The 23,434-nt window shown below is 50.8% G+C and overlaps 2 long non-coding RNA genes across 3 annotated transcripts; both read left to right on the plus strand.

Annotated features, from left to right (window-relative positions):
• The first annotated feature begins 521 nt into the window (after positions 1-521).
• Positions 522-5,537, plus strand: LOC142774607 (uncharacterized). Of its 2 annotated transcripts, XR_012886463.1 has the most exons (4): positions 522-4,720; positions 4,784-4,985; positions 5,065-5,264; positions 5,344-5,537. It is a non-coding gene; the product is annotated as an uncharacterized LOC142774607 (long non-coding RNA). The 2 variants fall into 2 exon arrangements; XR_012886462.1 differs by having other exon boundaries at positions 522-4,985.
• An 8,744-nt stretch (positions 5,538-14,281) lies between these two features.
• LOC142774608 (uncharacterized) lies at positions 14,282-22,161 on the plus strand. Its single transcript, XR_012886464.1, has 2 exons — positions 14,282-14,473; positions 17,125-22,161. It is a non-coding gene; the product is annotated as an uncharacterized LOC142774608 (long non-coding RNA).
• The last annotated feature ends 1,273 nt before the right edge of the window (positions 22,162-23,434 follow it).

Below are 23,434 nucleotides of genomic sequence, written 5' to 3' on the forward strand. Positions count from 1 at the left end.
TAGCCCAAATAGCCGTTCTTCTTGACGCATTCGCCACCCCGCATCATATCAGCGCCCCTCCCTTCCTTGGATATCAATGTAGGGGGTTGACGTTGTGCCCCTACCCGTTAGGTGACTTTGAGAGGCGCCTCCCCTGCCCCTCCCCCCTCGCCGTGCGTAGGCATATGCGCGTCGCTGTTATCAATGTGGTTGCTACCCGCTTTTTAGTAACGTCATTTATCTGGGAAGAGGACAAGGCAAAGAGGAACGTGAAATTGAAGAGGCTTATACGTACCACATTAGGAAATGCGGAGGCGAATGTGTATGCACACCATCGATCTGCCTCCCTGAAAAAGGAACTTAGTGTACTGCGACGATGGCAAGAACGATTATTGCTCGATATATACTCTATATTTCACCGGCTGGTGTGGTAAGCGATGAGGATTCGCTGCACGTGCGTTGGGAGGAGGCGCGTACGAAGGAACAGGAATTTTTTTTTCGGGGGGGGGGGGGGCACTTGCTTGACATGGTAATTTTTTCGCTCGTATGCCACTACGAAAAAACTTTTTTCTGCAGAGGTATGGGACTGGTGTGGGGCCCCTTGCCTACGTTCCTGACTGGGTGCTTCCGTACAATAACATGACAGCTGTCAGTGCCAGTTGTGCCTGCATCTGCCTCTCTCCCGTGTTCCGTGCTTTCGCTGACTTTTCATTAAGTAACCTAAATCTTTCTATGAGTTCGCAGTTTTTACACTTAGAACATCATATAATTAACTCCGAACGTGCTCACTCACGATGGCGAGCTTTCAGTCATGCTCGTGACCTGAACAACGGCCAGGGCCCGCTGCGGAAGCGGCCGTGAAAACGATATTTTCTGTATATATGCGCTTTCATGCCGACAAGACTAAAACGCCGCCCAACCGCCTTTGCGCGCCGTGGTTCGCAAGGAACGCTAATAATAATAACGGCTTAACGTCCCCAAAAACCACGATACGATTATGAGGGATGCCAGAGGGCTCGGGAAATTTCGATCATTCGGGGTTCTTTAAAGCGCACCTAAATTTCAGTATGCACCACCCTCGAACATTTTCGCCTCCATCGAAACTGCGGCCGGGATTCGATCCAGCGACCGGCGGGTCAGCACTCGAGTGCCTTAACCACCGTGGTGGGTTGTTCTCTAATAACTATTCATGTGTGAACACAACGATGCTTGGATATAATCAACGCCTTGTATGTGTCTTCCTGCCTTCGTCTGTCTCGTCTTTGTTACCATAACGCCTTTCTTCGAGTTCGCTTGAGCACCGCCGCCCAAATCTTCAGCTAGCGTGCTAAGCAGTGACGTTCTTTTGTGTCAGCACCGTATGATGAAACGAAGCTGCAAAAAAAAAAATTGTAGGCATAAACTTGACCAACCTGCCCTTCCCCGAACTCCTTCTTTTTTGGAACCTATTTCTTTCGTATCGCGAGAGCACATACAAAAACGTGGCATTCGCTCCCGCTATAGCTAAAGATTTGGTCGGCCGTACTTAAACCTACGCCCACAAAATCTATCCTGGCGCAGCCACTTTCTGCGGTGTTTCAGTAAGTGGATTGTGGCACGTATAAAAGAGCACATAATTTAATTAAATCGGAACGTCTGGCAACACTCGCGGTCAGTGCGCCCTCACGAATCTGACGGCGGCCTTGCAGCGATACGTTGGACAATATGTTCGTTTCCTCGAAAACCAGAAGGGAGCTTTCAGCGCGTTAAACAACACCAGGTGGTCGAAATTTCCGGAGCCCTCCACTACGGCGTCTCTCATAATCATTTGGTGGTTTTGGGACGTTAAACCCCGCATATCTATCTATCTTTCAGCGCGCAAGTACTGAAAATAAGTGCATTTCTGAAACCGCGTGATAATGCAGCGCTTTCGCGAATTCGTTCCTTCTACATTGATAAAACGAAGATGACGGCGCTAACTACGCAGTTGCTGTCGAAGAACACGAGAGAGGCTTCTATAACATTCCATGCTCGACCGCAGCATGCTAACGCGACATTTTCTTTAGATTTTCTTTTTTACGTCGCCAGTCGCGCTTATCGCTGTGATAACAGCGGCGCCGTGGCGGTGAGCGACAGTGACGTAAAGACAAGATTGACCAATGCGCACATAAAGAAAGCTTTCCAGGCATATCGACGCATGCACCAAGCATCACGTGATCGTGATACTCGTGGCCGGCGAGCGTTATTGCGGTGTCTGGGACAGCCGTTTTGCTTTATTCCTTCGACGTTGCCGATTGACCTGCCGAGCTCTGCGTCACATTGCTGCCGTATTCACGCACCGGCAGTGGCTGCACTTGACGACGGGGTGCACGTGTTAGCTCGCTTCTTCCATACGGACTTTATAGAAGAACTGGCTTCAGCCTCCGGACATCGACAACGTGAGGAACGTTTCGGAAAACTTCGTGCCTGGTCAAGCCTTCGGACAATGCCGCAATGCGTTCCGTGTTGACAAGAGCCAAGACTGCTCGCTCAATTGCTCAACATGTGCAAGACGGGCTATACCAACTTGCCGCGGACATTTATTTCGACCCTCAAGTTCCTGCCGCACGACAATTCTCGCCCTCCGCGCAAGCTTCCGAAAGACGTGCGACGCTCGTCGAATACGCCGACGCGGGGACTCGTCCACGAAGGTATACCTTAGGCCTAACGCTAATGGCGCTCCGTTGATTGCCGGAGAACCAAACTCGTAAGATGCAAGCCATCCCTGCCGTGGACTGATTTTTCGTCGTGTGTGTTTACCGGCAGTTGGCGTCGCCTGGATACTGAGGAACTTTGATTTGTGGTGGACGTCTCTCTCAGGACCAGCGGGGCCACCCTTCTTCACGGAATGCTTGCACATCTGCCAAAAGTAAGATGTTCATCTGTCAAGTATAAAATAGGGAGTCCCCGAGCTCGCGAGGGTGGTACGCGGCCTAGTTCGAGATACTCAACTGAGTTGAGTATCTCGAATTGGTACGTTCTATACGCCTTAGTTACGTGAGCAAAAAGTTACGTAATTTTAGATGCATCGTAAAATTAAGCCTGAATCTTTTCTGGGTGGGCTGCGACCACGTATCGGGTGTTCGCCGTGACGGAATTTCAGAGGACGGGCCGCGCTGCGCTGGTGTTGAGATGTATGTATAGCTTCAGGTTCAGCTCAGTTAGACAGGTATCTGACTCTAGGAAGGGCATCTTGATAGCATGTCCTCTCTCGATTTCGTAACGGACATTTGCCCGTTCCGAATGACGTTGCGACCTCGACCACTATTTCGTAGCTGGGTAGTTCGCGCGTGGTGCGAGTTAGAGCTGTGTGTTGTTCCGTTGTGCGAAATGTGGTTGAGGAAGCAAAAGGCACTCGGAATAGCCTCGTAAGCTCGGTAGCTTTAATACTGCTGAACTTCTGGAGGTTTGATTGATTGATGGGGTGGGGGTAACGTCCCAAAACCACCATATGATTATGAGACCCTGCAGTGGAGGGCTCCGGAAATTTCGACCACCTGGAGTTCTTTTACGTGCACCCAAATCTGAGCACACTGCCCTACAGCAATTTCGCCTCCATCGAAAATGCAGCCGTGATTCGATCCCGTGACATGCGGGTCAGCAGCCGAGTACCTTAGCCAACCACCGCGGCGGGGCCTCATTGAAATTCCAGATCAGTGCTTCCTTCTGCAGCAGATCTGAGATGTGGTCAACCTTGCTGCCCTTGATGTGTATACGTGGGCAGTCTGTTTGCCCATTAGTGTGGTACGCGCTTCGCCTTCACTGGACGCCTCCAGTCGAATGGGTCGACTTCTGGGAACATGGACCGCGTACGCTTTCGAACCTCGTCGTGGTGAGTACAACAGTTGTTCCTACATTCGTGTTTTTAAAGAGTGCTTTTTGAACGTTTCAGATATGCATTGTCGCTACCGGCTTCCGTACATCGACGTCGCACTACGGCCATAATCCGAACACCATCACGTGAATCCGTCATCGCATCATTGCAAGGAGGATTACAGCGGTTGGCGAGGTTGCATCTTTGGTGCCTAATCAGAGCCCCGAGTTTTTGTGGCCGGCTGTGACGTTGGGTGTTGTCTTTGACAGAATCAGAGGACTGGTACGCTTGTCGGGCGCGCCACTGGTCTTAATCCGATTTCGTCACGGACATTGAATTCGTTCCGAATGACTTTGTGTTGCGGCCACTATTTCGTGTCGAGTAGCCCGCGCGTGACAGTGCGCTCGAACGAAATGTGGTTTGGCGGTAGCAAATGACATCCGGAATTGCCTCGCCAGCGTTTTATTTATCCATGCTGGAAAACGTGTACTCTTTACAACGCAATTTTACCGCTGTCATCGCTGCTTTTCTCTGGTTGCTGTGTCACTCGTGACACCTCTTATTTACTGTGCACTTTCGAGGCTCATACTTCCTGGTTTTTGTCCGAGTCCCGCCAACCACCCACGCGTCCACGTATGTATGGACCATCACAGCACAATACTCCAGAGATGGTGAGCTGCTAAGTTTTTTTTTCTTTTCGTTTCTGTTGCTGCTGCATTCATTCAGATATACCAAGGCCTTCAGACGTCCGGTTTTCAAACGGGCTGTGCATCGAAGACTGTCCAGCCTCCGAACACGAGAAAACTGCGTTCGACACTGCTCCGTATTGCCGTGTCAGCAGCGTCTTCCCATTCAATCGCCGATACTTCTGTCAGCAGGAGTGAAGAATTGGCATAGAGAAAATTCCACGTACGCGCAACTTTTACATAGGTTGTCTTTACATGTGCTTGATTCCGCCGTTTGTCGTTGCAGCTTTCCCGTCCCTTGCTTTCATTGCTACCCTTGGCAGTGATACAGGGCTGGTTCCTGCAGACTGCTTCCAAAGCTATCCGTTCCCGAGATCACCTGTAGCATCAGGCGTCGTATGGCAGAACCCTTGGGCACCTTCACACTGCTTCGCTGATGGCACCATCCATGCAGACGGCAGATTGCGGCTACCATTCGAATTTTGTGCGTAAGTGCAACTTTCATACGACTCTTGACTTCGACTGTGTTTACACGCGCTTAGCATTTCCACCGCGTGTTTTTTGCAGCTTCCTCGTGTCAGTCTTTGATCTCTACCCGCGTCGAGGACAGGGTTGACTCCTGCAGACTGCTTCCAAAGCTATCCGTTCCCGAGATCACCTGTAGCATCAGGCGTCGTATGGCCGAACCCTTGGGCACCTTCCCACTGCTTCGCAGATGGCGCCATTCATGCAGACGGCAGATTGCGGCTACCATTCGAATTTTGTGCGTAAGTGCAACATTCATACGACTCTTGACTTCGACTGTGTTTACACGCGCTTAGCATTTCCACCGCGTGTTTTTTGCAGCTTCCTCGTGTTAGTCTTTGACCTTTACCCGCGTCGAGGACAGGGTTGACTCCTGCAGACTGCTTCCAAAGCTATCCGTTCCCGAGATCACCTGCGGCATCAGGCGTCGTATGGCCGAACCCTTGGGCACCTTCCCACTGCTTCGCTGATGGCGCCATTCATGCAGACGGCAGATTGCGGCTACCATTCGAATTTTGTGCGTAAGTGCAACATTCATACGACTCTTGACTTCGACTGTGTTTACACGCGCTTAGCATTTCCACCGCGTGTTTTTTGCAGCTTCCTCGTGTCAGTCTTTGACCTTTACCCGCGTCGAGGACAGGGTTGACTCCTGCAGACTGCTTCCAAAGCTATCCGTTCCCGAGATCACCTGCGGCATCAGGCGTCGTATGGCCGAACCCTTGGGCACCTTCCCACTGCTTCGCAGATGGCGCCATTCATGCAGACGGCAGATTGCGGCTACCATTCGAATTTTGTGCGTAAGTGCAACATTCATACGACTCTTGACTTCGACTGTGTTTACACGCGCTTAGCATTTCCACCGCGTGTTTTTTGCAGCTTCCTCGTGTCAGTCTTTGACCTTTACCCGCGTCGAGGACAGGGTTGACTCCTGCAGACTGCTTCCAAAGCTATCCGTTCCCGAGATCACCTGCGGCATCAGGCGTCGTATGGCCGAACCCTTGGGCACCTTCCCACTGCTTCGCTGATGGCGCCATTCATGCAGACGGCAGATTGCGGCTACCATTCGAATTTTGTGCGTAAATGCAACATTCATACGACTCTTGACTTCGACTGTGTTTACACGCGCTTAGCATTTCCACCGCGTGTTTTTTGCAGCTTCCTCGTGTCAGTCTTTGACCTTTACCCGCGTCGAGGACAGGGTTGACTCCTGCAGACTGCTTCCAAAGCTATCCGTTCCCGAGATCACCTGTAGCATCAGGCGTCGTATGGCCGAACCCTTGGGCACCTTCCCACTGCTTCGCAGATGGCGCCATTCATGCAGACGGCAGATTGCGGCTACCATTCGAATTTTGTGCGTAAGTGCAACATTCATACGACTCTTGACTTCGACTGTGTTTACACGCGCTTAGCATTTCCACCGCGTGTTTTTTGCAGCTTCCTCGTGTCAGTCTTTGACCTTTACCCGCGTCGAGGACAGGGTTGACTCCTGCAGACTGCTTCCAAAGCTATCCGTTCCCGAGATCACCTGCGGCATCAGGCGTCGTATGGCCGAACCCTTGGGCACCTTCCCACTGCTTCGCTGATGGCGCCATTCATGCAGACGGCAGATTGCGGCTACCATTCGAATTTTGTGCGTAAGTGCAACATTCATACGACTCTTGACTTCGACTGTGTTTACACGCGCTTAGCATTTCCACCGCGTGTTTTTTGCAGCTTCCTCGTGTCAGTCTTTGATCTCTACCCGCGTCGAGGACAGGGTTGACTCCTGCAGACTGCTTCCAAAGCTATCCGTTCCCGAGATCACCTGTAGCATCAGGCGTCGTATGGCCGAACCCTTGGGCACCTTCCCACTGCTTCGCTGATGGCGCCATTCATGCAGACGGCAGATTGCGGCTACCATTCGAATTTTGTGCGTAAGTGCAACATTCATACGACTCTTGACTTCGACTGTGTTTACACGCGCTTAGCATTTCCACCGCGTGTTTTTTGCAGCTTCCTCGTGTCAGTCTTTGACCTTTACCCGCGTCGAGGACAGGGTTGACTCCTGCAGACTGCTTCCAAAGCTATCCGTTCCCGAGATCACCTGTAGCATCAGGCGTCGTATGGCCGAACCCTTGGGCACCTTCCCACTGCTTCGCTGATGGCGCCATTCATGCAGACGGCAGATTGCGGCTACCATTCGAATTTTGTGCGTAAGTGCAACATTCATACGACTCTTGACTTCGACTGTGTTTACACGCGCTTATCATTTCCACCGCGTGTTTTTTGCAGCTTCCTCGTGTCAGTCTTTGATCTCTACCCGCGTCGAGGACAGGGTTGACTCCTGCAGACTGCTTCCAAAGCTATCCGTTCCCGAGATCACCTGTAGCATCAGGCGTCGTATGGCCGAACCCTTGGGCACCTTCCCACTGCTTCGCTGATGGCGCCATTCATGCAGACGGCAGATTGCGGCTACCATTCGAATTTTGTGGGTAAGTGCAACATTCATTCGACTCTTGACTTCGACTGTGTTCACACGTGCTTAGCATTTCCGCCGCGTGTTTTTGCAGCTTCCTCGAGTCAGTCTTTGACCTTTACCCGCGTCGAGGACAGGGTTGACTCCTGCAGCCGGCTTCCAAAGCTATCCGTTCCCGAGATCACCTAGCTGCGGCATCAGGCGTCGTATGGCCGAACCCTTGGGCACCTTCACACTGCTTCGCTGATGGCGCCATTCATGCAGACGGCAGATTGCGGCTACCATTCGAATTTTGTGGGTAAGTGCAACATTCATTCGACTCTTGACTTCGACTGTGTTTACACGCGCTTAGCATTTCCACCGCGTGTTTTTTGCAGCTTCCTCGTGTCAGTCTTTGACCTTTACCCGCGTCGAGGACAGGGTTGACTCCTGCAGCCGGCTTCCAAAGCTATCCGTTCCCGAGATCACCTGCGGCATCAGGCGTCGTATGGCCGAACCCTTGGGCACCTTCACACTGCTTCGCTGATGGCGCCATTCATGCAGACGGCAGATTGCGGCTACCATTCGAATTTTGTGGGTAAGTGCAACATTCATTCGACTCTTGACTTCGACTGTGTTCACACGTGCTTAGCATTTCCGCCGCGTGTTTTTGCAGCTTCCTCGAGTCAGTCTTTCACCTTTACCCGCGTCGAGGACAGGGTTGACTCCTGCAGCCGGCTTCCAAAGCTATCCGTTCCCGAGATCACCTAGCTGCGGCATCAGGCGTCGTATGGCCGAACCCTTGGGCACCTTCACACTGCTTCGCTGATGGCGCCATTCATGCAGACGGCAGATTGCGGCTACCATTCGAATTTTGTGGGTAAGTGCAACATTCATTCGACTCTTGACTTCGACTGTGTTTACACGCGCTTAGCATTTCCACCGCGTGTTTTTTGCAGCTTCCTCGTGTCAGTCTTTGACCTTTACCCGCGTCGAGGACAGGGTTGACTCCTGCAGCCGGCTTCCAAAGCTATCCGTTCCCGAGATCACCTGCGGCATCAGGCGTCGTATGGCCGAACCCTTGGGCACCTTCACACTGCTTCGCTGATGGCGCCATTCATGCAGACGGCAGATTGCGGCTACCATTCGAATTTTGTGGGTAAGTGCAACATTCATTCGACTCTTGACTTCGACTGTGTTTACACGCGCTTAGCATTTCCACCGCGTGTTTTTTGCAGCTTCCTCGTGTCAGTCTTTGACCTTGTAGTGCCATCATCAACATCATCATTTTTTCCATCACCGCGCCGCGTCTCTCGCGCAGCTGGCGCGAGCTCGAGCTGCGCGAGAATTAGAACGAGCTGACACGCCTGGCGCGGCGGACGCTGGTAGCCGACGTGGCTCCGCTTCAGGCCTAGAATAAAGTGGCGAGATCGGCACGGCCCCATCGGCCGCCTTCGACGCCGTCTCAAGTCTCTTCTCTCGCCGCTACATTGGTGACCCGGAGAACACGCCCTTCGCCGAGCGGCCCGCGGCCATGTTCCCGCAACTCTGCCCACCAGTGCCGCCGTACCAATCAACTTACCCCAAGGTATGGTTTATGCAGCTCGACGCCGTTCTTGCGGTGAATGGCATCACGGACCAGCTGCTGATGCACGCCATTCTTCAAGACGCCCTTCCGGTAGAGTTGCGTCATCTCTCTGGCACTTCAACCTCCAGCCAGCAGCCTTACGATGACCTCTGCTCGGCGGTGCTTGCCAGACATGGCCTCACCTACCACCCGCTGCCGTTCACCCGCGACTTACAGGTTTCGACTGCGTCGCAGCGCGCACTACCAACCAGCCCGCAACCATCCATTGACCGCGACCGCGCTACCCCTGCTACGACTCCCCCTACCTCAGATCCAGTCGCACGAAGATCCAAATCTGCACCTGAGCACGACGACCAGGTAGACGACGCTCCCACTTCGACTGGTCTCAGCACCGAGAGAAGCGTCCCCTTGGAGCCCGCGAACGCAGGTCTGTCACTCGTGCCTGCCACTTGCACGTCTTCCTCCACCCCAGACAACTCAGGCAGGTCAGTCTTCACGACGGCAACCTCGCCGCACGCCTTGGAGCCTGCCGCAACTACGGACATCGTCGTGCCTGCTATTCGCCCCCCAATCGCGGAGGCATCGCCGTCGACGGTGTCCGAAGATGACTCTCAACCGGCCTTAACGCGCCGTACGTCTTGCAAGCAGCCACTATCACCTACCTCAACGTCTCCCGCAGCTGAAGTTCCTGCCCGTGACATGCTACGACCGAACTTCCGGGATGCTGCCGGACAGACCGCACGTTTTGTACCACCCATGCAGGCGGACAACCACCAGGCTGCCGCGACGAGCACGGGCACGCCATTCAACCCCCAGGCCACGACTTCTGGGCTCAACAACCATCCCTCGGAGCCTTTGACGCTGGACGGCAACTACCAGACGTGTGTCCGCAACGCGGGCTCGTTGGTGACACGAGCGACGACGCCCAATCCTACTGCCTGTCTACCACACTTGACAGCGCACAGAAGAAATCATCGCGTTCGCCGTAAAACACAACGTCCCCTTTTCAAGCGTCCTGCTATGCAGCCGTGCGTTGCAGCTTTGGCCTTCAAGACGGCGCAAACACCTACGAGGTTTTCCCGACGCAAGGGCCAACCACTTGCCGTGCACATGACTAGCCGCAATGCACGGCGTTTCCGCATCCGTCGACTCGGCCACACGCCCCGGCATGCCGGTCGCAGTGCTACGCGGAGGCCGGTGTTTCATCGACAGAGACGTCCGCACCAGCACGACCGCGACGTTGCTCCTTGTCGACAGCAGGCTCGGCACCCTGTGCGCCGTCGGAGACCCCGCTGTGGCTGTGAAACTTCAGTGCTCGGTCATCATGGGTGCGTTCCGACCATTCACACTATTTCGCCCACATTGCCGGCGCGAGCTCTTCAGCGCCTGTCCACAGTTCCAGCTGTGGGCACGTTTGTCAGCCGCGTCTACTCGAAACGGCGGGTGCGCATTCGAATGGTCCCACCACGTAATTGTCGGATGGACGTGTCTATGAACACAGCGACCCGGCACTTCCTTCTTCGTCCCTTGCGCTTCTCCCAGAGTCGCCCACCGGAGACACACTGCTTACGGATGGCCCATAAACGTTCACAAACTGGACTTCCTAAACGGACACCTTGCGGATTTTCGTTCATGTATATAGTCTCTTTCTTTTTTTTTCATATGAGTTCAAATCGCGCAAAGCGCTAGGGGGGGAGCCCTGTAGTGCCATCATCAACATCATCATTTTTTCCATCACCGCGCCGCGTCTCTCGCGCAGCTGGCGCGAGCTCGAGCTGCGCGAGAATTAGAACGAGCTGACACGCCTGGCGCGGCGGACGCTGGTAGCCGACGTGGCTCCGCTTCAGGCCTAGAATAAAGTGGCGAGATCGGCACGGCCCCATCGGCCGCCTTCGACGCCGTCTCAAGTCTCTTCTCTCGCCGCTACAACCTTTACCCGCGTCGAGGACAGGGTTGACTCCTGCAGCCGGCTTCCAAAGCTATCTGTGGTATAAGGCGTCGCTACCGACTACAGCGCTGTGCGGTGGCACGCGCTCGGTGGCCGCCACGGGGGGAGAAGGAAGAAGATGAAATAAACAAGATGTGGTATAAGGCGCGTGCCACCGCACAGCGCTGTAGTCGGTAGCGACGCCTTATACCACAATTTCCACCGCGTGTTTTTTGCAGCTTCCTCGTGTCAGTCTTTGACCTTTACCCGCGTCGAGGACAGGGTTGACTCCTGCAGCCGGCTTCCAAAGCTATCCGTTCCCGAGATCACCTGCGGCATCAGGCGTCGTATGGCCGAACCCTTGGGCACCTTCACACTGCTTCGCTGATGGCGCCATTCATGCAGACGGCAGATTGCGGCTACCATTCGAATTTTGTGGGTAAGTGCAACATTCATTCGACTCTTGACTTCGACTGTGTTTACACGCGCTTAGCATTTCCACCGCGTGTTTTTTGCAGCTTCCTCGTGTCAGTCTTTGACCTTTACCCGCGTCGAGGACAGGGTTGACTCCTGCAGCCGGCTTCCAAAGCTATCCGTTCCCGAGATCACCTGCGGCATCAGGCGTCGTATGGCCGAACCCTTGGGCACCTTCACACTGCTTCCCTGATGGCGCCATTCATGCAGACGGCAGATTGCGGCTACCATTCGAATTTTGTGGGTAAGTGCAACATTCATTCGACTCTTGACTTCGACTGTGTTTACACGCGCTTAGCATTTCCACCGCGTGTTTTTTGCAGCTTCCTCGTGTCAGTCTTTGACCTTTACCCGCGTCGAGGACAGGGTTGACTCCTGCAGCCGGCTTCCAAAGCTATCCGTTCCCGAGATCACCTGCGGCATCAGGCGTCGTATGGCCGAACCCTTGGGCACCTTCACACTGCTTCGCTGATGGCGCCATTCATGCAGACGGCAGATTGCGCCTACCATTCGAATTTTGTGGCTAAGTGCAACATTCATTCGACTCTTGACTTCGACTGTGTTTACACGCGCTTAGCATTTCCACCGCGTGTTTTTTGCAGCTTCCTCGTGTCAGTCTTTGACCTTTACCCGCGTCGAGGACAGGGTTGACTCCTGCAGCCGGCTTCCAAAGCTATCCGTTCCCGAGATCACCTGCGGCATCAGGCGTCGTATGGCCGAACCCTTGGGCACCTTCACACTGCTTCGCTGATGGCGCCATTCATGCAGACGGCAGATTGCGGCTACCATTCGAATTTTGTGGGTAAGTGCAACATTCATTCGACTCTTGACTTCGACTGTGTTTACACGCGCTTAGCATTTCCACCGCGTGTTTTTTGCAGCTTCCTCGTGTCAGTCTTTGACCTTTACCCGCGTCGAGGACAGGGTTGACTCCTGCAGCCGGCTTCCAAAGCTATCCGTTCCCGAGATCACCTGCGGCATCAGGCGTCGTATGGCCGAACCCTTGGGCACCTTCACACTGCTTCGCTGATGGCGCCATTCATGCAGACGGCAGATTGCGGCTACCATTCGAATTTTGTGGGTAAGTGCAACATTCATTCGACTCTTGACTTCGACTGTGTTTACACGCGCTTAGCATTTCCACCGCGTGTTTTTTGCAGCTTCCTCGTGTCAGTCTTTGACCTTTACCCGCGTCGAGGACAGGGTTGACTCCTGCAGCCGGCTTCCAAAGCTATCCGTTCCCGAGATCACCTGCGGCATCAGGCGTCGTATGGCCGAACCCTTGGGCACCTTCACACTGCTTCGCTGATGGCGCCATTCATGCAGACGGCAGATTGCGGCTACCATTCGAATTTTGTGGGTAAGTGCAACATTCATTCGACTCTTGACTTCGACTGTGTTTACACGCGCTTAGCATTTCCACCGCGTGTTTTTTGCAGCTTCCTCGTGTCAGTCTTTGACCTTTACCCGCGTCGAGGACAGGGTTGACTCCTGCAGCCGGCTTCCAAAGCTATCCGTTCCCGAGATCACCTGCGGCATCAGGCGTCGTATGGCCGAACCCTTGGGCACCTTCACACTGCTTCGCTGATGGCGCCATTCATGCAGACGGCAGATTGCGGCTACCATTCGAATTTTGTGGGTAAGTGCAACATTCGTTCGACTCTTGACTTCGACTGTGTTTACACGCGCTTAGCATTTCCACCGCGTGTTTTTTGCAGCTTCCTCGTGTCAGTCTTTGACCTTTACCCGCGTCGAGGACAGGGTTGACTCCTGCAGCCGGCTTCCAAAGCTATCCGTTCCCGAGATCACCTGCGGCATCAGGCGTCGTATGGCCGAACCCTTGGGCACCTTCACACTGCTTCGCTGATGGCGCCATTCATGCAGACGGCAGATTGCGGCTACCATTCGAATTTTGTGGGTAAGTGCAACATTCATTCGACTCTTGACTTCGACTGTGTTTACACGCGCTTAGCATTTCCACCGCGTGTTTTTTGCAGCTTCCTCGTGTCAGTCTTTGACCTTTACCCGCGTCGAGGACAGGGTTGACTCCTGCAGCCGGCTTCCAAAGCTATCCGTTCCCGAGATCACCTGTAGCATCAGGCGTCGTATGGCCGAACCCTTGGGCACCTTCACACTGCTTCGCTGATGGCGCCATTCATGCAGACGGCAGATTGCGGCTACCATTCGAATTTTGTGGGTAAGTGCAACATTCATTCGACTCTTGACTTCGACTGTGTTTACACGCGCTTAGCATTTCCACCGCGTGTTTTTTGCAGCTTCCTCGTGTCAGTCTTTGACCTTTACCCGCGTCGAGGACAGGGTTGACTCCTGCAGCCGGCTTCCAAAGCTATCCGTTCCCGAGATCACCTGCGGCATCAGGCGTCGTATGGCCGAACCCTTGGGCACCTTCACACTGCTTCGCTGATGGCGCCATTCATGCAGATGGCAGATTGCGGCTACCATTCGAATTTTGTGGGTAAGTGCAACATTCATTCGACTCTTGACTTCGACTGTGTTTACACGCGCTTAGCATTTCCACCGCGTGTTTTTTGCAGCTTCCTCGTGTCAGTCTTTGACCTTTACCCGCGTCGAGGACAGGGTTGACTCCTGCAGCCGGCTTCCAAAGCTATCCGTTCCCGAGATCACCTGCGGCATCAGGCGTCGTATGGCCGAACCCTTGGGCACCTTCACACTGCTTCGCTGATGGCGCCATTCATGCAGACGGCAGATTGCGGCTACCATTCGAATTTTGTGGGTAAGTGCAACATTCATTCGACTCTTGACTTCGACTGTGTTTAAACGCGCTTAGCATTTCCACCGCGTGTTTTTTGCAGCTTCCTCGTGTCAGTCTTTGACCTTTACCCGCGTCGAGGACAGGGTTGACTCCTGCAGCCGGCTTCCAAAGCTATCCGTTCCCGAGATCACCTGCGGCATCAGGCGTCGTATGGCCGAACCCTTGGGCACCTTCACACTGCTTCGCTGACGGCACCATCCATGCAGACGGCACGCTGCTGCTACCTAAAGGGTAGGAACTGTCTTAATTACTTAATATCTCCACACTTGACACTTGCCTTGAAATCCGTAAAAATCCGGTCTTGCCTTGAAATCCGTAAACAGCAGCGGATGTGGATAGTTCAACTTCTCAGCTGCTTTTTACATGTTTATTTCTAAACGCCTATAGATTCGTATGCCTTTGCTCTCGTTGTTACGTTATTGTGCACTGCTTGAAAGACGAACACTTGAGATGCACTAGACGGACACAAGCGCGAACTTTCAACCCAGTTTATTGGATGGCCACATCATGCATTCACGCAATCGTGTTTCATGGTTACAAAAATATTTTACAAAAAAATGAATTATTCGCAAAACTTTTTAAACAGTGCTATTCCAATGACCAGTAATGCGGAGGAAATACGCACATATCTGTGTTCAGATACACCATTTATTTCTGTGTTAGTGCCAAAGAGGCCACACTGACGCAGTCATCTTCCAGGCAAGTAATCTCGGACGCCTCATCGTTTTCGCCCATCATCTGATTATTGTGCCTAGCGATTACCTTAGTTTCACTGAAATCCGGCTGGCATCCTCAATCTCGACAATGGAAGTCTAGGTGGCCTTGCACCGATTTATGCATATGCTGTTGTGCTCCTACAGTATTTCGTTTAGACTCCTGTCAGTCTGGCCTGCGGTATATCTTTCCACATGTCAGTGGAATCACGTAGACAATCAACTTTTTCAACACAATTAACAAAGTTGTTTCTGTGGTTAGTTGTGCACGTGTACTTGTTTCGTTCACGTTTTTTTTTTCCTATACTTTGCAAAGTGACAACTTGCGCCGCGCCGTAAAAAACAACTTTCACTCCGACATGGCCCCCAATAAGTTTTAGACGATGGGAGCCGTCATGAAAGTACAGCATCGCCACGGTCCTGCAAAAATTTCATTTTCATTTTGGAATTTTTTTCTGTTCTTGCTTCTTCCGCGACTTCTTGACTGATTTCAATAGTTAGCCACTGACCTGGTGATATAATCTTCATACCCAGCCTGCGGAAGACGACCAAGCTGCGCTTGCATCCGTCTCTTTCATCTCGAGTGTTCGTCTTTTAAGCACTTCACAATAACATAACAATGAATAGCTACAAAATTGTCCAAGCAAGTACACATTCAACTCATGCACTCCTTAGAAAACTTTGAGCGTTTGTTTTGGTGTCGAAAGTTCACTTGCGACACTACTATACCGTGTCGCACCAATATTCTTCACATCAAATCAATGAAGTTTTGTTTTTGCATAGCGTAGTCACAGTATGAAAAAACTACAGAAGAGTCAGGGCACCGTAGCGGGACCCTCTATGCAGAATGATCCGATGCAAACTACTAAATATGCACAAAAATGTAAAAATACCAGTCAACAAAAAACACGCTTACGCTTCTGCAAAATTACTGGGATAATAGGTGACAATAATGATCTATTTTAGAACACAGAATTGCTTTTTATTTGTAAAATACTGGAATAAAGAAATACAAGGTAATTATGACAAGCAGCTGAAGCCACCAGGAATATTAGTAACAATACAAATTGTTCATGTGTGAATAAACAAGAAAACGAAAAAGCGCTAAAGAACACAATACACGCTATCATTAATTATTGGCTCAAGAAACTAGCTTTAAGTGTTTTTTTTAATTCAGTAAGAGATGACGATGGTTTTATGGGGTGAAGGAGAGAATCCCACATTTCTTTTCAGAAAGACCTGTGTTTGCTAAACAAAAACAAGCTTGCAGCCACTTTGTTACGCTTAGCAGTTTCTCAGTAATAAGGATTAAAACTAGCCATACAGGTTTTAACTGCTGAACAAGTCTTGGCTTCTTCAATCTATCTTCATTAGCTGCAGCGGCTGCATTTCCGATGGAGGCGGAAATGTTGTAGGCCCGTGTGCTCAGATTTGGGCGCACGTTAAAGAACCCCAGGTGGTCCATATTTCCGTAGTCCTCCACTACGGCGTCTCTCGTAATCATATGGTGGTTTTGGGACGTTAAACCCCACATATCAATCAATCAACCTATCTTCATTGATAACTCAGTTGCTCAGTATATAACGCTTCCATAATATAGCAGAAGACGGGCAAACAAGCGCACAGCTGAAGAAGGCAACAAAGACGCCGTGTTTCATTCTTTCCTCTTTCGTGCGTGTTTTAGCAACTTTAGCTCGCAAGCCTTACGGGCTGCTTATATCCTGCATTATAAATAAATTAGCTTTTCCCTGACCCCCCCCCCTTCCCCCCAGGCTACGCGAATGCTCCCAAAGTATGTCACATGCAATGCACAACTCGACAGTAATCAACAAGCTCACTATTAGTGAAGTTGACATACAGGAAGGCGCAAATAAACTAACAAAGGCGCTTGAAGCGGCTGTTAGATTCTGCAAACTATTAGAGGCGAAAAAAAAAAGCCTAAATGTACTTCACCAGACTGCAACTGTCCACTCTGTCAGGAATGTTTAATGCAGACTGCCTGTTTTCGCCTGTTGGCTGCCTTGACAAAAACAAGTCCAGTTACAAAAACGTTGGCTGCAGGGGCACTCCCTGTCCACTTTCTTTCCCAGTGTACGCAGAAATTGCAAAGCTCACCTGTATTTATAAAGCTCTGAAGTGTACTAACACGCATCTCACGTCTTGTTTCAGGGTCTCAACGCGTGTTCTCCTGTGGTCTGACTCGCCGCAGAAGATTGGTCCAGCTCACTCTTGACATCGGTAACATCTGGAATTGCCCCCAAGTGCAACGATGTCCGGCCCGATCGTTCTATTGAGGAATCTGGACCCAGTCATCGTGCATTGCTAAGGTTTTGTCGGGGCATGGATAGTCTTCACTGCGTGTGGGTGTTAAGACTCCATTCGCTTTCGTTCAGCCATCTACCGAATGATGTGCGGTATTCTTTTTTACCTTAAGCAGGAACGGATGTAAATAGTTCAGCGAAGCAAGTCGCCCTATATTGAAACAATTCATGTCACTCTACGAATGGTGCATCTAGCTGTTGCAGGAGCGAGCCGAAGAACATTAAAAAAAAATGTCGCGTCATCTGTAAATGTTTGGTGGCGAGGGTTAGAACATTTGTTTACATTGTGTGCTGCTATTGTAGAGTTCACAAGCCTGTTCACCGTGCACTTTCATTTGCTCACAAGGCCGAGTTTGCAGGTCCTGTTCAGTTCTGAATGTATCAACCAATTTTTTAATGCAGTTCGTTCCCCATTGTGGTGTTCATAGGTAGTGTGCCTGGCAATAAACATAACCCATTGGTGGTCCAATCGCAAATCGTGGAGAATATTTGAGAACTATCCACTGTTCTACGTTGGTCATGCTCATTATATTGTCACGGGGGCCATGACGTGGCCGAAGACAGGAGACTTCGTGTTGGGATTTAACTGTTTATTTGGGCGAACCTGTGCCCGGTAAACTGAAAGTCCAATTACAGCAGCAGTCTCGCACAGATGGCAGTCTCAGACTGATAGCGGCGAACGGAGCGTCGGCCTTCGATCAACAACTGACAAGCGGCGAAGCACGTCGGCATTTATACTCTTGCCGTCGAATGTTCTAGCGTTATCGCTGGTGGTGGCGTAGGTTCCAGAACAATCTGTACCGTTCGCACAGTGGGCGTGATCTTATCGAATTGATCTACTACAGTCCGAAACCTTCTCGAAAACTGCAGGCGCGGTTTGCGCTGGGAATCGTGTGGTGTTTTGGGACGATAACAAAAACTTGGGAAATGGAACGTGGCATTGCCCCCCTCTGAAAAAAAGGCATCGTCCCGATGCTTTAACTAAAGATGAAGGTACAATATTAATGCAAGAAAGTACAATGAATAAATTACGATACAACAATAATACAAAAAAAACACTGTTTCAGTTTGTTAACGCGCATGAAACGGCTTGAGGCGCGCGACATGGACGACTTCAGGTCGCGATCGGCGTCGTTGAGAGTTCGTGATGCCGTCGGGGACAACCTCGTAATCAAGTGGGCCGAGACGTCGAACTACCCTGTACGGTCCGAAGTACCATCGCAGAAGCTTTTCACTTAGTCCACGTCGGCGTATCGGCGTCCACACTCAAACACGTTCACCGGGCTGGTATTCCACGAAGCGTCGTCGAAGGTTGTAACAGTGGCTGTCGCTCGTCTGTTGATTCTTGATACGGAGACGCGCAAGTTGTCGGGCTTCTTCGGCGCGTTGAAGGTACTCGCTCACATCGAGGTTTTCTTCGTCGGTGACGTTGGGTAACATGTCATCAAGCGTCGTTGCCGGGCTCCTTCCGTTGACCAATTTGTATGGAGATATCTGCGTCGTCTCCTGCACCGCCGTGTTGTATGCGAAGGTCACATACGGAAGAATGGCGTCCCATGTCTTGTGTTCGACATCGACGTACATTGACAGCATGTCGGCGATCGTCTTGTTAAGCCGCTCGGTGAGGACGTTGGTCTGTGGGTGGTACGCTGTCGTCCGGCGGTGGTTTGTTTGGCTGTATGCCAAGATAGCTTGAGTTAAGTCGGCAGTGAATGCCGTTCCTCTGTCGGTGATAAGGACCTCCGGGGCGCCGTGACGTAGCACGATATTTTCGACGAAGAACTTAGCTACCTCGGATGCACTGCCTTTTGGCAGGGCTTTTGTCTCAGCGTAGCGGGTGAGGTAGTCGGTAGCTACCACGATCCACTTGTTTCCGAAAGCCGACGTCGGGAACGGCCCCAGTAGGTCCATACCAATCTGCTAGAAAGGTCGGCAAGGTGGATCAATTGGCTGCAGAAGTCCCGCTGGCCTTGTCGGTGGTGTCTTGCGTCGCTGACAGTCCCGGCATGTCCTCACATAACGAGTGACGTCGGTAGTAAGACGTGGCCAGTAGTACCTTTCTTGTATCCTCGCGGGCGTGCGAGAAACACCGAGGTGCCCTGCCGTCGGATCGTCGTGCAGGGCCTGCAGGAGTTCTGGTCGCAGCGCTGAAGGCACAACAAGCAGGTACTTAGCTGGAAGTGGTGAAAAGTTTTTCTTTTGTAGAAGACCGTTTCGTAGAAAGAACGACGCAAGTGCGCGCTTGAATACCTTCGGGACTTCGGCGGTCCTGCCTTCGAGGTATTCTATTAGGGCCTTAAGTTCCGGGTCGGCCCGCTGTCGTTCAGCGAAGTCGTCGGTAGTTATCGTTCCCAAGAAGTAGTCGTCATCCGGGTCGTCGGGTAGCGGTTGGTCGACAGGCGCACGAGAGAGACAGTCGGCGTCGGAGTGTTTTTTTGCCGGACTTGTAAATGACAGTAATGTCATATTCTTGAAGTCTCAGGCTCCATCGTGTGAGGCGACCTGAAGGGTCCTTCAAGGTGGCTAGCCAACTTGTACAAGGCGTGGTGGTCGCTCACAACTTTGCCTTATCTTGTAGAAGCCCGTACTCCGGTGGTAGCCCTTGCTGTCGGCGGCTTGTTCGCTGCTCCTGGTTGGCGTCGGTGTCTTCTCCGCGACGTGGACTGGGTTCGCGGCTTGACGGGGGCGTCCGGTACATGAACGAAGCAGCACCTCCACCAGATGTCACGGGGTCGTGACGTGGCCGAAGACAGGAGACTTCGTGTTAGGATTTAACTGTTTATTTGGGCGAACCTGTGCCCGGTAAACTGAAAGTCCAATTACAGCAGCAGTCTCGCACAGATAGCAGTCTCGGACTGATCGCGGCGAACGGAGCGTCGGCCTTCGATCAACAACTCACAAGCGGCGAAGCGCGTCGGCATTTATACTCTTGCCGTCGAATGTTCTAGCGTTATCGCTGGCGGTGGCTCTGTACCGTTCGCACAGTGGGCGTGATCTTATCGAATTGATCTACTACAGTCCGGAACCTTCTCGAAAACTGCGGGCGCGGTTTGCGCTGGGAATCGTGTGGTGTTTTGGGACGATAACAAAAACTTGGGAAATGGAACGTGGCAATATATAGGGCGATAAAGTGATTATTTGCTGTTTTGAATACGCTTCGAAAACCGTTGAAAGACCTCGTCGATAGAAGACAGGCTGGCTTTGTCTTAAGGTTACAAGATCGGCCTTTCATTCGTCAAACTTCTCACAAAATATCTCCTGTCACATTGGTGTGGAAGCCCATTTGGCTTTGTATCGAGGTTAAAATCGGGCCTTTCATTCGTAGAACTTCCTTTCGCAAAGTTTTTTGTGCCGAATTCTTAGAAGCTTATTTCGCTCCAGTCATTTGTTCCGAGGTTTGATCTCTGGGTGGTTCATCTCGAGGTAAATTCAATGACTGAATCAATATCTTCTAAAAAACTCGTTTTGTGGAAGCGTTCGAAGCTCTTACTTGACTGCCTCGAAGGCTTATTGTAGTGAAGTTGTTTCGTCCATTAAAGAAAAAAAAACTGCTCGAAAGCTTATATTGTTTTGAACTAGAGTTTCATACATTTTGTCTGTTCTCACACATTCTATGATTGTGTCCGTAAATCCGGTGAGGTTTTGAGCAGCAAATTGTGACGACTATATCCGTGAACCACCCACAATTTGTGATACGTCGTCAACTGACATCGGGGAATCTGTTACTGCGCTTGTTTATTTGGCTTTGACCAGTGGGCTGATCTCATCGCCCCACCCATTGAACGGATACGTTCTATAAAAGTCCTCGTATGGAATCAGTTGACGTGCTTGTTTTGTGTTTCCAAGGAGTTAATCTCAAGATTTCATTGGTGTAATCTTCCTCTGGATGGGCGCGAGGTTCTCATACACGGCCTCGCTTTCCTTTAGAGTCTCTTATTGATTGATTTGATTTGTGGGGTTTAACGTCCCAAAACCACGATATGATTATGAGAGACGCCGTAGTGGAGGGCTCCGGAAATTTTTGACCACCTGGGGTTCTTTAACGTGCACCCAAACCTGAGCACACGGGCCTCGACATTTCCGCCTCCATCGGAAATGCAGCCGCCGCTTTAGAGTCTCTTATTGCCAATTTGGAAGCTCTTCACACCTGTACAAGAGCCCTAACCCTAACATGGATAAATGGGAAAGGGGTTGTTCTCTGGTCACGACAAACGCGTCTTTTTAAGCTGCTTCCTGGTGCCAGCCACCGTGCTCGTAATTTAGTCATTGTGCCTAGGGTGAATCATTGCGCTTCAATCTATGCACACAAGCATCTCCTTTGAACCGTCATGTCACTCGTGCTGCACAGTTTCTTACATGTTCAGGAACTGTGTGTTAACTATAAACATGACATTCTTTTTTTTTCCACAAGCCATTGTCGTGTGGAATATGTTACCAGCAGATTTAGTTGGTCGCAATACTGCGGACTCATTCTATGAAGCCCTGTGCCCCCCACCCCCCGCAATAATGCCTAAGATGGTGCTGCGGGTATTGTTCCAAATAAAAAAAAACTGCTATACAAAAGGCAAGGTCTTCGCAACATTGGATCTTTAAAAAATTGTTGCCATCATAGACTCTTGGTGGCATCAATGTGCATGTTTGTCCAGGTGTCGTGGATTGTTGTCAGTGGGACTGTTGTCAGCTGTTTGTACGAACTGTTCCTCTCCCGTAGGACTTCGTTAGTCGTTTTCATTGCCTCAAAGAGGCCATGCATACGTTGAGTAAATTGCATATGTACAATTATTGCATTAGCTGTAGTAACCCATATCGACGTTTTCACAACCGTGAGCTTCAATAGTCATTCATACATTGCTTGAAAAGCCAATAAATTTTTTTCTGAGCGTTGTCCTTGGTCAATATCTATGGTCAGCACTTTCCTGCAATTCGACTACATTTCTTATGGAGAGCACAAGCACAAGGGTAAGTGTTCTTCCTTTTTCTGTAATTCTAAGTTTGGTTACGGGGTCAACTTATGTAGGAGTTTTCTTAGTTACGAGACCAGCAATTGAGATAAATGTACCAGTAAATTGAAATTGTCGTAGATTGAATGAAAATGTGCATTGCTTCATTTAAAACGTGTATGGCATATTTTTAATTGGTGCTATCAGGTGTTCCACTGGCAGAGCCCTTTGAACAATCGGATTTGCCGTACGAGTCGAGATTGAAAACGGTGTTGCCCTCTATAGTGTCAATCATGGAATAGTTCGTTAGAGATTGCAACTATGCATCAACGAAATTGGCATCCGAACGAGAATGGAGGCTGCAACAGATGAATCTTCAACACGAGTTGCTGCTGAGGTCGTTTTGTCAAGCAGGCTAGTCTTCATGGCAAGATACTTGCACCCTAAGCGCAACAGTTGGCTCGTCCTATGCAGTCCCTTATGTATAAATGTCGATTTCTCCACGCATTTCAAGTTCTAATTGTAAATTGTCAGATACTGGTGCTCAGTGCGCAAGTCTAATACTGAATTTAAAGGCGCGGTCTCGCTTCACTCAATGTACATATCTGATGTGTCACAGTAAGCATTCCATAACGCGGCCAGATGTCTCACAATGCGCGCTTGTAAAGCTCGGAAAGAGCATCTGCTTTTTGGAACAGGGCATACCTAAATGTTCTATTATTTCGGGCCATACTTGATGCCCTGCAGCTCTTTCATATACCTGTCCAGAACATTAAAGAAATAAGGAGCGTTGGTTCGAGAGCCAAGTGTATACAAGTTCAGGTATTCGTGATGGTCTGAATAAAGTTCATTAGAATAAGTTGGTGATACAGACAGCCGAGGAGCTATTTGTGTGCTGGAAGTATTACTTCCTGGGTTAAAATGTCCCACAATCATTCAAATGCAACGGTGAATTTAACGGAGAGGCTCTCGCAAAGGTAAGTAAATTTAGATACCCATTGTTACTGGCAGTAAACAATAGGAGACGCCACCAGAAAAGTAGCAGTTGCCACTATATTACATCCTGCCCCACTATGCGCCCTCCTTTCTACCAAAAGCAACTGCCCCCAGACTGTCTCTCCTGTGAAGGTACTTTTTCTACAGCAGCTGCACCAAATACAAAAATCTTTGCAATACTCCTGTATTGCGAAGGTAGATAAACACCCCTGTATTGTAGAG

The sequence above is a fragment of the Rhipicephalus microplus genome, chromosome 10 (genome assembly GCF_043290135.1).
Source record: "Rhipicephalus microplus isolate Deutch F79 chromosome 10, USDA_Rmic, whole genome shotgun sequence".
NCBI classification, from domain to species: Eukaryota; Metazoa; Arthropoda; class Arachnida; order Ixodida; family Ixodidae; genus Rhipicephalus; species Rhipicephalus microplus.